At 49.2% G+C, this 9,623-nt stretch overlaps 1 long non-coding RNA gene across 1 annotated transcript; it reads left to right on the top strand.

Moving 5' to 3' along the window:
- Positions 1 to 2,884: 2,884 nt before the first annotated feature.
- Positions 2,885 to 4,498, top strand: LOC123141234 (uncharacterized). Its single transcript, XR_006470211.1, has 3 exons — positions 2,885 to 3,085; positions 3,188 to 3,366; positions 4,019 to 4,498. It is a non-coding gene; the product is annotated as an uncharacterized lncRNA (long non-coding RNA).
- The last annotated feature ends 5,125 nt before the right edge of the window (positions 4,499 to 9,623 follow it).

The following is a 9,623-nucleotide window of genomic DNA, read 5'->3' as shown; positions in this document are numbered from 1 at the left end:
GCACATTATGATGATGTCCTACCGAGTGGGCCCAGAGATACCTCTCCGTTTACACGGAGTGACAAATCCCAGTCTCGATTCGTGCCAACCCAACAGACACTTTCAGAGATACCTGTAGTGCACCTTTATAGCCACCCAGTTACGTTGTGACGTTTGGTACACCCAAAGCATTCCTACGGTATCCGGGAGTTGCACAATCTCATGGTCTAAGGAAATGATACTTGACATTAGAAAAGCTCTGAGCAAACGAACTACACGATCTTGTGCTAGGCTTAGGATTGGGTCTTGTCCATCACATCATTCTCCTAATGATGTGATCCCGTTATCAACGACATCCAATGTCCATGGTTAGGAAACCGTAACCATTTATTGATCAACGAGCTAGTCTCCTAGAGGCTCACTAGGGACATGGTGTTGTCTATGTATCCACACATGCATCTGAGTTTCCTATCAATACAATTCTAGCATGGATAATAAACGATTATCATGAACAAGGAAATATAATAATAACCTATTTATTATTGCCTCTAGGGCATATTTCCAACACAGGCTAGTGGATACATCTGATTATTTGCATCTCTACCTATGGCACACAATAGCTCACCCTTCACTGCACCTTTAAAGAAACAACGATCAAGGCCTATTACTTTTCTGCAACCAGCCTTGAATCCTTGCTTCATTGCATTAAAGCACACATAGAAGCTCTGGAATACACTTTCCTCCATGTTGGTTGGATCCATGCAAACAACAACTGTGCTTCCAGGGTTGCTCCTTAACAACTCAAGTTGGTAGTCAAACACTCTAGTGTATTCATTGTTCATTCCACACAATAATTTTTCCATGACAATTCTTTTTGCATGCTTGCACTTTGAAGTGGAGACATCAGCAAACATATCTTGCAAAACAGTTGCTTTCATGCTATCAATTTTCCACATAGGATTTGCCAATATGAAGTGCTCATACCTCTGTGCAATCACCTTTGCAGTAACCAACTTGTTGCATCTATTCTGTGCACATTGGTGATCATCATTATATGTTATGACTTGGAATCTTGAAGTCCTTGATCTCTTGGCTGCATATATCAGCCATGGGCAGCCAGGCCATCCACACTTTGCCCTTACTCTGTCACACTCACATTTCATGACCTTGATGCTCCTCTTTGTTACTAGTCCATATCTTCTCAAAGCTTTGCACAACTGATTCTTGCTTCTAAAAACCATGGTCAAAGCAAAATGTGGTACTTCACTTTCAGGGTTGTATCTTGGGAATGTACTCTTCCTCTTCCTTATATGACCATCTGAATCTTCATCATAGCTGTAGTCCTCATCAGATGAATCATAGTTCCAATCCATTTCTTCTCTTTCAATTTGCTCCTCCATGTTGGCAATCAATTCAATTGGCACTGGCCCTGTAGCATCCCTACCTATCCAGCTCTTGGAGTCCCTCATCCTTTTCTTAAATTTCCTAGCATGTCTCCTGAGCTCCACAACTTCTGAATCCTCCCCACTATCATCAGTATGTCCAATGTATTCAGTGTCACTGTCTGAGTCTGAATTTTGATTGCCACTGTCAACATTTGCAGCTATCACCATTTGGTTATTGACATGCCCTGAAGCCTGAGGTTCAGAAGCACAGGCTGATGCAGGTTGACTTGGATCCAAAACCTGAGAAAAAACTCCTTCCATGCCTGCCATTTCATCAACATCTACTTCTCTGGCATTGCTTCTTCTCTGCTTCAAGGGGCTGCAAATTCTTTGAGTGATCACACCAGTTTCATCAGGTATGAGCACATCAGTATCAGACTCTGCATGTTCAACACCAGTTAATGCATCTGGTTCATCAGCAGTTATAACTGCATCTGGTTCTTCAGCAGTTATAACTGCATCTAATTCATCATCATCACTCTGTTCCATGATTTCATCCTCAAAATCACTCCCACTGCTGCTGTCATTGCTATCTTCCTCTCCATGATACTCCACATACACATCAGCAACTCCTCCAACACAAATGTACTCAGCCATCTTCACACACCAACTGTCATCATTAAGGAACACCAAGCCATTGATAAGCTCTTTTCCAGGAAGCAGAAAATAGAACTTCATCGATTCCATCAACTGAGTATGATCTTTTAAATAGCCTTTCACTTCCTGCAGAGACAATTTATCCCTCTCAATCTCTGACATTGCTTGATCTCCCCCAACATAGTTCAAATTTGGACCAATGCGGATGAACTTCCCTCCAATATGAAACCGAACGTTCAAAATCTCAGTTGGGTCCATGATTTCACTGAAAAAACATACACCGCGATCAAAATAAAGCATAACAACCTATTCCCTTCACAAAAAAATCAATCTTTTTGCGTCACCCAAATCATCCCCAAATTTGCCGCTGAAACCCTAACCCTAATGCCGCAACTACTCAAACCTATGAATAACAAGGGAGAAGGGCATCCAGGACATTACCTTCTTCTTCGACGCGCCGTCGCGCCGTCACGATCGTCGCAGAGGTGGCGATCAACCGTCGGTCGCCATTGCCGTCGCCAGAGAAGAAAGAATGCAGGGGGACGCGGAGAGAACGAAGCAAAGTGACGGGCCCAACTGGGCCGGCCCACTAATATCGCCTCAGGCGCACACCGAACGACCCATCCCAGCCACCCCATTGCCACGTCGGCAATCCCCGTTTGGGAAACAACACTAAGGTTTGATTTGGACCGGCATTAATTAGTTTAGGGTCCGAACGACAGGGATTTCGACTTCAGGGTTTGATTCGCCGAACGTCTACGAATTCAAGGTTTAAAATGGACTTTTTCCTTTTCCTGGTCCGTGGACCAAAACGTCTACTTTTTGGCTGAGCCGTAGACTAGTTCACGAGTAACGTGACGGCCGTCAGCGACACGTACTGAACGTCCCGTGCGTGTGGTCAAAGTCGCCCACATCCGGCTCGAGAGTAGTCGAGTCATTCTCGAAGCCTGCCGCCGCCGCGGACGGCTTGCCCAAATCCAGCAGTTTACGGCGAGCTGCGGTAGCTCCGGCCGGTGAGCACCGGAATACGCTGGGCTCGAGTTCCTGCTTGATGTCGTAGACAGGTAACTGAATCCGGCCCGAATGGAGATCTAGCGAATTCAAGGATTTATTTGCCACAGCGGCGACGGCTGACGCCGAGTCCGGCGGCCCTTACTAACCTGCAGGTTTCCGCGGTCCTCTGGCGGCGCTCCCGCGAGCTCGTTTCGCTTCTGCTGCTCCGGCCTACTCAAATGCCAGCTCAGGTTGCGGGCAGAAAAAATCGCCGGCGACGCCAATCTTCTCCGACAAGGTCTGCTGAATCGACGGACAGGGTGAACCCCGAGGCTCCGGGTTTGACAAAGTGGTACGCCGTCAATCCTTGCTCTTCCTATTTTTTGCAACTGCTGGGATGGTTTCCTCCAGTTCTACGCGCTATGTCTTCTGCTAGTTAGTTGTCGTAATGAATATACAATGAAAATGGACTTGCTAGTTCACATATGTAGCTCAGATCAGCCGGCGCTTCAAACCAACTGCGGTTCCCCTAATTTGAGGAGGCATAATTAGATGGGTTCTTGTTTGTGAATTCAGATTACGACTTACGAGTGCGCCACCAGACAGAACGCCTTGTGCCCTTGTCCATCTAGGATGAGTGCATTAGAGCAGTATACTGGCAAGTATGCAGAGGAGCCAACTAAGAGTGTAGTGCAGTCATAACTAGGCTTATTTTCGACTCGCTCGGTGAGGCGTGTGACTTCTACAATTTGTATTCTTGGAAGATTGGGTTCGAAATAAGATATGGAAAAAGCAGGTTGAATGTCGAGAGAACCAAATAAATGCAGGTTGAATGTAACGAATTCTGATTAGTGCTCCCTCCGAATCAAAATAAGCGTCGTAGTTTTAAACTACTGTGGCATTTATTTTGGATCGGAGGGAGTAATTTCTTTTTCCCACAACTGTAAGGTTGTACAATTGATTTACTAGTGTGATCCTTGACAGTGTTATTTATTCCCGTGCAGGGGAGGGAAGCCCGATGCAGAGAACATCAGGTCGTGTAGGTGCGAATGCTCCGCTTTGATATGGCTCCAATGTGCGCCTGAGAACAGTTGACACATAACAGAACATAATGAGAGCCACAATCATTTCATGTTTCTCACGATCATAGTGAAGGTGCACTGGCTGTCTCACAAACACATCGATGTTCACACGAAAGACCTGATTAGGCAGCTAAGGGAAAACAATGTCAACCTTGGTAAGGTGTATAGCATAATTGGAAGTTTCTTTGGCTCCGTTGAGAAGGTACAATTCACCAAGAGGACGCTCAGGAACATATGCGGCAAGATAAGCCGTAGGCAAGCTGACTTGTACTCAAGAAATATGTACTCAGAATCAAATGTGATAATTGTGTTTTAAATTCTGTAACATGTACTCTGACGGTTTTCTGGTGTGTTTCAGTGAGCACTGCCCCACGCTTATTCCTCATGGGACGTGAGGCTGTACCTTGCCATTGAGTAATCTTTGTTCTCAACTTGTGTGTGTGACGGATCTGAAAAAATTCCGTACGTCTGCAAATGGTTGGGATATAGCAGACTGCTATCACATGTTGTATGTTAGAGCATCTCCAGCCGCGCCCCCAACAAGGCCCCTCAGGCGATTTTTCGGCCGCCGGCGCCAAAAAAACGGTCCAGTCGCGTCCCAAGGGTCCAGTTTTCGCCGGCTCGGGCTGAAATTGGCACCGGCGGACCCAACCCGAACCCGGCGCGCTGGGGGCGCTCGGGGGCGCCGGGCAAATCGTTTTTGGCGCGACGAGCCGCGGGCCCCCCTTGCCAGCGACTCGATTCTCTTCTCGCCGCTTCGTCGTCCTCATCGCCTCGTTCCCCGCAGCGAATCAATGCCAAAGCTGCGCGCGCTGCCGCGCCGGTCAGCCTCCATTGATGCCGCACGGGCGGCACAGTGAAGGCCGGGCGACGCGTGTCCCCTCGCCCGCCACGCGTAACGCGCCGGCCACGCGTACTACGCGGCGCCTCCGCCTATATAAGCCGACCACCAGCGCGCCGGAGACACGCACAGATCCTCCACCGCCGACGGCCCATTTCTCCCCCTTCCTCCCTCGCCTCCTCTCGCCGTCTCCAGTGCAGAAGAATGGCCGATGTAGCGACCATACCTCAAATGGCCTATGCTGCTGTGCACCAGTGTCATCCCTGGATCAGTAATGCTGACACGCATAGTACAAATGGAGGATTTATAACAGAGTAGCAATCACACACTTATTACATCGAATAACTCCGAAGAGTTTAAGTATGATAAACATGGCTTAAGGCCATCTAATAACGATAACAGCGGAAGACTTGGAAGATAAGTGAGTCCATCAACTCCAGCGGCATCACTGAGTATAACACCACGACCTAAGGCACCTTACTCGTCGTCTGAAAAGTCTGCAACATGAAACGTTGCAGCCCGAAAACGGGTCAGCACATAGAATATGCTGGCAATGTAACACATAGAGAATAATGAACAATAACAATGCTATACTACATGCATATATGGCTGGTGGAAAGCTCTATGGTTACAGTTTTGCGAAAAGCCAATTTTATCCTACTTCAAAGGAATAAATTTTATTTAACTATCATGGTCGTTGTGAAACATTGAGATGGTTGACAGCATCTCAATCCCAATTAAAAAGTCATCAATAACCCAACAAAATTAATTAAAAGTAACATAGTGTTGAGATTCACATGATATCCAAGTACTACATACTCAAGTTGTCCATAACCGGGGACACGGCTAACCATGATTAGTTTGTACACTCTGCAGAGGTTTGTGCACTTTTCCCCACAAGACTTGATCTCCTCCGTTGGATTACTCGCACTACATGGTGTTTGAGTAACGGATGACCAAGACACAGTCTTTCAGAAGTGTTTGCACCTTACGTATGGGTAGACAGTTACACCTACTTTCCCCTACATCTGCTAGTCTACCACTGTAAGAGTTCACACAACTTAGTCAACTATGCTAGAGCCCATAATAGCTTGTGGCTGCACACGGAAGTTTCTAGCATGAATAATCTCATGATCCCTTTGAACCTGGGTGGCGGTCCAAAAGAAAAACAGGCAATCCTGGAATACCCAGGTACCTCAATCCACCCAGATGTGAGTTTAAGTTGCCACCTTAAGTAAACCATTAATTAACAATCTCACATCTGTCATGAATTTCACTCAAACCCAATCCACGTCTACGAGCATAGCATGGCAATAATAAAAGCAACGTAGAAGTAACTCCCAAGGGTTTGAATAGAAAACAGGTAATAGGTGCTACCTCAACTACTTCCCAATACCCACAATTTAATTAGATCCTAATCATGCAAGTGTTTGAAAGAAACAGATCTAATGCAATAAAAACTGGGTATGAACGGGATATGATCAAAGTGTTACTTGCCTTGCTGATGATCCGCAAAACCTAGCGATTCGAAGTAACAAGCGGCACACTCCGGGTACTCTATCGCAAACAAACAAGCATACAATCAGTACTCATCTAATGCACAGGTAAAACTCGAATGAAAGATCCAACCAGAAAGTTCAACTTAAGAACTCCGGTTTGAAAAAAGAATCAACTCGAAAGAAGCAACGAAAGTCAAACGGCGAAAGAAAGAAACTTCGTTTGCTAATCTGGATCTAGGTCAAATTTTACTGTAGCAAAAACTTGTTTGAGTAGGTTAAACGGAAAGAGAATTTCGAGACGAAACTCTAGGCGCTTGAATCGCCTGATTCCGATAAACGAGCGAGAAGTTAAACAGATTCGAAAATTCGATCAGAAATCGAATCTGAGATAATCGCAGAAAAATCCGACGAAAAAGAAGAACGGACAAAAAGTTAAAGAACGGACGTTCGTTAACAGAGAAAAACCGACGAACTCGTTCGTTAAGACGAACGGTTCGATGAACGCTCGAAAAATAATAAAACCGAAAAAAACCGATCTAGGGTTTTTTTTAACGCAGGTTTTTATAAAAAAACGAAAACCGGTAAAGTCAACGGGCGGCGGGCAGTACCTCGTCGGGCTCCGGCGGGGCGGCGAACTCGGGCGGCGGGGTGCGGGGTTCGGCGAGGGGCAGGCGAGGCGAGGGCGGCGGCTCCCGGCGGCGGCGGCGGCGGCGAGGTGTGTTGCGGGCGGCGGCGGCGCTCGGCGGTGAGGGCTCCGGCGGCAGTGGTGGTGAGAAAAAAGAGAGCGGGGTGGCGGTGCCTTGGGGAGGGGGCAAGGGCGGCGGGCGGCGTAGCCGGCCGGGACTCGGGCGGCGATCCCGTCTCCGGGGCGGCGGGGCTGGGCCGTCGGCTGGGCCTTTGGCCCAGTCGGCGCGCGGGCGGATTTTTTTAAATAAGTTCCGTGGAAAATATTACGTAGAAAAATAAATAAAAATCAGAAAAATATGAAATAAATTTTCCCCGTCTAGTGAGAAAATCTAGAATAGGGTGAACATTTGTTTTAAATCAAAATAAATATTTTGAAAACATGCATTATTTTTAATGCAATAAAAATTGCAAATAAAATCCAAATAAATTCCAAATAATGATTTTAACATTTTTCCTCCAGTATTTCAATTGTTTTGGAGAAGTCAAATTTTCTCCTCTCGTTTATTTAAAATGAAATATTTTTCCGGAGAGAAAAATATTTAAAACCAAAATCCTCGTCTTATTATTTGATGAAAATCAAATTTGAGAATTCGAGAAAATCCCCAACTCTCTCCGAGGGTCCTTGAGTTGCTTAGGATTTATCGAGGATTTGTCAAAATGCATTAAAACATGATGTGCAATGATGATCTATGTATAACATACCAAATTGAAAATTTGGGATGTTACAGCCGAGCGCTTCCCAGGCGACGGCGCGGCGACGAATGGCTTCGGGCGCCGCCATCTTCACGAGGACGAGGCTCGCCTCCTTTTCGAGGCCGAGTACCCGGTCCCGCCGGACATGCGGGTGCCCGGGGCGTGGAGGATCAGCGTCGGCGGCGTGCCGGTGCCACCACCACCCCCAGGGCGGCGCGGCGTGCGGAGATCGCACGTATCCGCGCGTCCCTGCCGCGGGCGGCGAGGGAAGGCCCGCGGTACACCCCCGACAGCCCACTCTGGGAGCCCTACTTCCGCTTCCGCCACGCCGAACAGCTCGAGGCGACGAACGGTGTCGTGCCCTCCGGCAGGCTCAACTCCGAGGGCTGGCGCCGGTGGTGGGGCGTGCCCGGCCGCACGTTGGAGGCCGTCCTCGAGTACATCGAGGGGGGCAACACGCCGCGCCTCGAGTACCCCTCTCCCCCGTCCTTCTCATGCCGCCGTGGGAGCTCCTGGACGCCGAGGCGCATGGAGCGGCCCGGGGCGTCCTCCTTCTCGCCCGGCCGCTCGTCCGGCTCTCCCTGCCTCCACCCCGGGACATGCCTGTCAGCGCGCGCACCCGCAGCAGCGACTCCACCCCCCCCCTCCGGCCGCTTCGTCCTCGTCGAGCCCAAGCCGGAGCCCGGCCTCCCCCCGGCGTACGAGGAGATAGCCCGGCGCGGCTTCTCCGACGAGGAGGCCCTACAGTGGGCGCGGGACGACTACTACCGCGACGAGATGGTCCGGCAGCGCCGGGCCCTGGAGGAGATAGAAGCCCGCAAACGTGGGCGCGAGGACGAGCACGCCGTCGTGATCCTCGACAGCGACGACGACGAGGACGCCCCCGGACCGTCCAACCCGCCGCGCCAACCAGGGGAGGGATGCAGCAGGGACGGCGGCGGCAGAGGCGGCGGCGACGACGACGGCGGCGGCGGCGACTACACGCGGTTCTACAGCCTCCTCGGCATGTAGAACTGCAAGGGCGGGCGGCGGGCGGCGAGGAGCGGCGATGGAGACGGCGAGGAGCAGCCCCTAGTAGTTTTTTTTTGGTAAAATATGTTTAAATTTGAACGAACTCGCCGATGTTTGCGTTAAATTTGAGCCGTGTTTGCGCCGTATTTAAGTTTTTCAAAAAAATGTGGGCGCCTTGACTGGGGGGCATCACGCCCCCAGCGCACGGTTTAGCTCCGGTGCGGCTCCAGGGGGCGATTTTTAGCCCCTCCTGAGGGGCCAACGGCTGGAGATGCTCTTAGGCAGGGTGTGTTGTGGACATGTGGCATCGCTGGTGCTAACCATATTGTCCAAGTGTCAGTGCGGGATGCTTGTGCGTCGTATGGTTCAAATTTTGAATTGCAGGTTATGTAAATTCATCAGGAAAAGTGCAGGCATTGCCATCGGTCAGGCACTATAAGATTGAATGGCATGGTGATGCTTTGGTAGGCAGAGGTAGGCATTTCAAACCGAGTAAAGTATAATTCTTGAAATGGCACCGTCCAAGACAGAGGAAGCTGCAAGTGAGACGAATGTGAGTGCTGCCGGCGCCGAGAAGGATGCAAGGCCGGAGCAAGCAGGCAAAGCTGTGTGCAAGGTGATTATCGGCGTGCTTTTGTTTTTTGTCAAACTCGGGCAATATCTAAAAACTGGATAAGCTTGCGTAGGTTCTTTTTTGAGGATAAGCTTGTAGCTTGCGTAGGTTTCGGTGCGGGGGACGAGCCGAGCGAAAGTTCTTTTTTCCTTCTGAGAAATCGCCGAGCGAAAGATGATGGGG

Source organism: Triticum aestivum, chromosome 6D (genome assembly GCF_018294505.1).
Source record: "Triticum aestivum cultivar Chinese Spring chromosome 6D, IWGSC CS RefSeq v2.1, whole genome shotgun sequence".
Lineage (NCBI taxonomy): Eukaryota > Viridiplantae > Streptophyta > Magnoliopsida > Poales > Poaceae > Triticum > Triticum aestivum.
Note: the sequence above shows the minus strand (reverse complement) of the source record. Positions and strands in the feature narration are given on the sequence as shown.